This window comes from Zalophus californianus, chromosome X (assembly GCF_009762305.2).
Source record: "Zalophus californianus isolate mZalCal1 chromosome X, mZalCal1.pri.v2, whole genome shotgun sequence".
In the NCBI taxonomy this organism is placed as follows: Eukaryota; Metazoa; Chordata; class Mammalia; order Carnivora; family Otariidae; genus Zalophus; species Zalophus californianus.
The window spans coordinates 114,947,247-114,952,527 of record NC_045612.1 but is presented as its reverse complement, the minus strand read 5'-3'; the positions used below and the strand labels follow the sequence as shown (position 1 = coordinate 114,952,527).

General features: G+C 42.0%; 1 pseudogene; it reads left to right on the top strand.

The window, feature by feature from the left end:
* Window positions 1-467: 467 nt before the first annotated feature.
* LOC113931244 lies at window positions 468-1,144 on the top strand (annotated as a pseudogene).
* The last annotated feature ends 4,137 nt before the right edge of the window (window positions 1,145-5,281 follow it).

Sequence of the window (5,281 nt, the reverse complement as noted above, 5' to 3'; positions counted from 1 at the left end):
CCCACATCGGGCTCTCTGCTCCACGGGAAGCCCGCTTCCCCCTCTCCCACTCCCCCTGCTTTTGTTCCCTCCCTCGCTGTCTCTCTGTCAAATAAATAAAATCTTAAAAATAAAATAAAAAATCACTCTGAAATACAGAGAACAACCTAGTGGTAATCGGAAGGGAGGTGGGGGGGGGAATGGGTGAAATATGTGAAGGAGATTAAGAATACACCCATCATGGGGCGCCTGGGTGGCTCAGGTGGTTAAGTGACTGTCTTCGGCTCGGGTCATGATCCTGGAGTCCTGGGATCGAGTCCCACATCAGGCTCCCTGCTCAGCAGGGAGTCTGCTTCTCCCTCTGACCCTCCCCCTCTCATGCTCTCTTTCTCATTCTCGCTCTCAAATAAATAAATAAAATCTTTAAAAAAAAAAAAAGAATACGTTCATCATGATGAGCACTGAGTAATATACAGAACTGTTGAATCATGAGTGGGGGAAGACGGCAGCAGCCATTCCACGGTGGACCTAGACCATGGAACAGCAAGCAGCTACCCAAGAAGGACATTATCAAGTTTTTATAGGACTACAGTTCAGATTTGTTTCTTGCAGAACATAAGTTATTAGGAAACATTGAAAAGGTGGTCAAAACAGCTAACAGGGACCATTTGGTTACAGCCTATAATCGTCTTTTTGAAAGTAAGCATTTCAAGGGTACTGAAAATTTAAGTAAAGTGTCTGAGCAGGTGAAAAATGTGAAGCTTAATGAAGATAAACCCAAAGAAACCAAGTCTGAAGAGACTCTGGATGAGGGTCCACCAAAATATATAAACTGTGTTCTTAAAAAAGGAGATAAAACTAACTTTCCCAAAACAGGAGATGTTGTCCACTGCTGGTATACAGGAACACCACAGGATGGGACTGGTTTCGATACTATATTCAAACAAGTTCAAAGAAGAAAAATGCCACACCCTTAAGTTTTAAGGTTGGAATAGGCAAAGTTATCAGAGGATGGGATGAAGCACTCTTGACCAGCAGTAAAGGAGAAAAGGCTCGACCGGAGATCGAAGCAGAATGGGCTCATGGTAAGAAAGGACAGCCTGATGCCAAAACTCCACCAAATGCAAAACTCAGTTTCAAAGTGGAATTACTGGATATTGAGTAAAAGAACAATGCTTCAGGTATAAAGACATCAGCAACAATAAAACATGGCTTTGAAGAAACTTATGTAACTAATTAAAGCTGGTTACCACTGTTAGGGAAGAGTCAACTCGAAAATTCAAGAAGCCAAATATTGTTTACTCGATTCCCAACTTTTAAGATATGTAAACCATTAAAATTCCCTAAAGTTTGAAATATTTTACTACAGCTGTGTAAAATATTGGTTAAGGAGAACTGACATTCCTTTTACCTCGTGTTGTAAACTAAAAGGCTCAATAAAAATATATCCAGTGTCCAAAAAAAAAAAAAAACAATTTTTGAGTCACTATGTTGTATACCTGAAACTAATATAACATTGCATGTTAATTATACTGGATTTAAAATTTAAAAGAAAGAATATTCTCTTCTCCTACTTTGCTAAGAGTTTTTACATGAAAGGATGTTTAATATTGTCAATGAACTTTCTATATCTATTAAAATCATCACATGATTCCCCCCTTATTCTGTTAATGTGATGAATTAAACGGTTTGATTTTTAAATTTAAACCCAACTTTGCATTCCTGGGTGAAGCCGCATTTGGTCATGATGTGTCATGCCCTATGAACACTCTTATACATGTCTTTTGATGCACTGTGCACACATTTCCTTTAGCTACACATATAGGAGTGGAAATGCTGGGTCATAAAGTATGGAAGTTGGTTTTAAGGAAAGAGCAAGGCTTTAGGTGTACTGAGTCAAGGCTTCAGGAGGACCTCTAGGGGTAAATGTCCAGCAGACAATTAGAAATGTGGGACTGGAGTTTGGGTAGCACCAGAGGTGTGGATTTGCAAGTCATCAACATAAAGCTTACGTCTGAAACCACTGGGACAGAATGCTCTGTGTGGGGGGAGCATCACTGAAGAGAGAAGAGGACTCCAGGTCGATACTTGAGAAACATCTGAGGCTAGGAGGCAGGATGACAAAGAGCCAAGACAGAGAGGCATGACTTCAAATGGGTGGCACAAAAACAAAGAGTATCAAGTTTTCAACATTATGGAGAAAACAAGGGTGGGGAGTCCATAGTTCTGGTGACCAAGAGGCCTTCGTACTCTGTCCTCCCTTGCCGTAGCTACTGCTAGGTTCTTCTGTTTACTTTCCATCTTTATAAAGTTCTTTGGCTACTTCTGGAATCATGCCAATTTGCAGGACTGTTATCACCCTGGCAGCTGCTAAGAACATTCTCTACCACCCCACAGAAATACTCAGGACACAGTACTTAATGAGCACTTACTAATTATAGGCCTATCAGTCAAAATTATGCCCTCCAAAATAGCAGGTTTTCAAAAGGCAGCTGAAGGTGCATGTGTCACAGGACAAAGCAGTGACACAAATGAACAAAGAGAAAAAGAGGTTGCCTTTAAAAAACTATTAACTTCATAGAATTGGGAAGCTGAGATTTCATGACTTGATATACTGAACTTTCCTTCATGCTACCTCTTGTAATTTCCTGTCATACTATTTAAGGCACCTTTCCAAAGGCTACTGGAGAAAAATCATGAGAAAAGAGAAATGGGAAGAAGAGGCAGGTCAGCTGAGTTCTGAGGATAGAAACACTGCAGAAAGTTCGGGAAGGTTTCAGTAGCTTGCCCTACACTCTCTGTGAGCAGAAAGTAAAGCAACATATACACTGTATGTTATTAGGTACACAGCAGCATCCCTCAATATGCAGTGAATGTTATTCCACAAAATAGTTATCATGCTTTTACTCTATTCCAAACAAAACAAAGATAACTAACCTTGCAGTAAGTATCTTCTCGGCAACATAAAAGGTTAAAAGGCAATGGAAAGTGAGGGCAGGGGCCCCTGGGTGGCTCAGTAGATTAAGCGTATGACTCTTGGTTTCTGCTCAGGTCCTGATTTCAGGGTTGTGCGATCGAGCCCTGGGTCACGCTCCTCGCTCAGTGCACAGTCTTCTTAAAATCTCTCCCTCTCCGCTCCCCAATCTCTCTCTTTCTCTTTTCCCCTCTCTAAAATCAATAAATAAATCTTTAAAAAAAAAAAGTGAGAGGGTAAGTGTTAAAAAAACAAAATGGATAACTTCCAAAACAGAAGAAAGCAAAAATCAAATAAACAGGAACAAGAAAGCAAAAATTGAACTCAAGCATATTTGTAATCTAAATTTTTAATCACTATCCTTAATAGATAATTAAGTCTGTTCATACTGGGTGAGTGAAAACAAAAACTAGAGATAGGCACACCTAAAACACAATGACATACATAAGCCAAAATAAAAGGAATGGGAAAAAATATACTAGACAAATAACAAAAAATCTATCTAGCAAAATTAGTAACAGGCAAAACAAAATTTAAAGGGGAAAGACATAGTAGTAATAAAGCAGGACCTCATTTGATGACAAAAAAAGCAACCTACAAGAAGCTATAACAATTTTGAACTTCCATGCATTAACAGTTTAGAATTATATAAAGCAACACTTTTATAAAATCTACCATTCTAGAAGATTTTAGTTTATTTCTCTTAAAAAGTTATCAATAAAAGGAGCAAGATGGCAGAGGAGTAGGAGACCTAAATTCCATCTGGTCTCAGGAACTCAGCTGGATAGGGATCAGACCATTCTGAACACCTACGAACCCAACAGGAGATCGAAGAAAAGAATAGCAACAACTCTGAACAGAAAAGCGACCGCTTTCTGGAAGGTAGGACGTGTGGAGAAGTGAATCCGAGGCGATATTCGGGAGGATACACGGCGGGGGAGGGGGCCTCCGACGGCCGCTTCTGGCAAGTGATAGAGCCGCGGAGCACAAAATCGGAACTTTGAGAAGTCAGCTCCGCTGAGGGACGTCGCTCCAGCGGCTAAGCGGGGGGTGGGACCCTCGCGGGACAGTGTGGTCTCAGGACCCTCAGGGTCACAGAAAGACTGGGGGTGCCTGAGTGCTGCAGAGCTCCCAGGGATCGGAGCGGGGAAGCCAGCTGCAAAGACGGAGCCAAGGGGCGGGCTCTCAGCTCGGGGTTGCCATAAACTGTGATCCGCGGCCCAGTCGGGCCACTGCTCCTCCAGCAGGGACCCAACAAGCGGCAGATCCGGGGAGACTCCCCTTCCTCCCCCGGGAGGAGGGGCGCGGGAGCGCACCGCGGGGATCTGCTGGGTTTGGAGACTCCACACGGGGCCGGGTGCCAGAGATAGAAACACTCGGTCACAGGCCGAGGGAGCGCGGAGTGCGGCTGGAGACCGGGGACACGGGAGTGATTGACTGCTTTTCTCTGGGGGTGCACTGAAGAGCGGGGCCCAGTTCTGGGATCCTCCAGGACGGAGATTGGGAGGCCGCCATTTTCACTCTCGTCCTCCAAAGCCCAGCGGAAAGCTTGCAGGGAACAAAAGCTCCCGAGAGCAAACCCGAGCAGCTTGCTTAGCCAGGACCAGCAAGGGCAGGGCAATTCCGCCTCCGGCAAAGACATTTGGGAACCATGGCAACAGGCCCCTCCCCCAGAAGATCAGCAAGAACAGCCAGCAAGCCAAGACCAAGTTACCGATCAATGAGAACGGCAGAAGTCCAGCGCTAGGGGAATACTGCACATAGAATCCATGGATTTTTTCCCATGATTCTTTAGTGTTTCAAAGTTAATTTTTTAAATTTTTTTCTTTTTCTTTTTTTGAATTTTTCTTTTTCCCTTTTTCAATCAACATCTTATCAATCCCTTTTCTAAAAAATCTTTTTTATTTTTCATTTTTAGACTCATATTCTTTCCCTTCATAGTAGTTAACCTTATTTTTGGTATATATATAAATTGTTCTCTCTTTAAAATTTTGGGAGAGAGTTTCTTCTAACAGACCAAACTATACCCTAAATCTCTAGTGTATGGCTTTGTTCTAGTCTCCTGACTGATCACATTTTCTCCCTTTTTTTTTTAAATCCTCTTCTTTCTTTTTTCAACCAACTTATCTTATCAATTCCTTTTATACAATGTTTTATAATTATCATCTTCACAGTCATATTCCATCCCTTCATCGTATTTACCCTTATTTTGTAGATATATAAGTTTTTCTTTCTTTAAAATTTTGGGAGGCACATTCTTCTAAACAAACCAAAATACACCCAAAATCTAGTGTGTGGCACTGATCTATGCACCAGCCTGATCATATT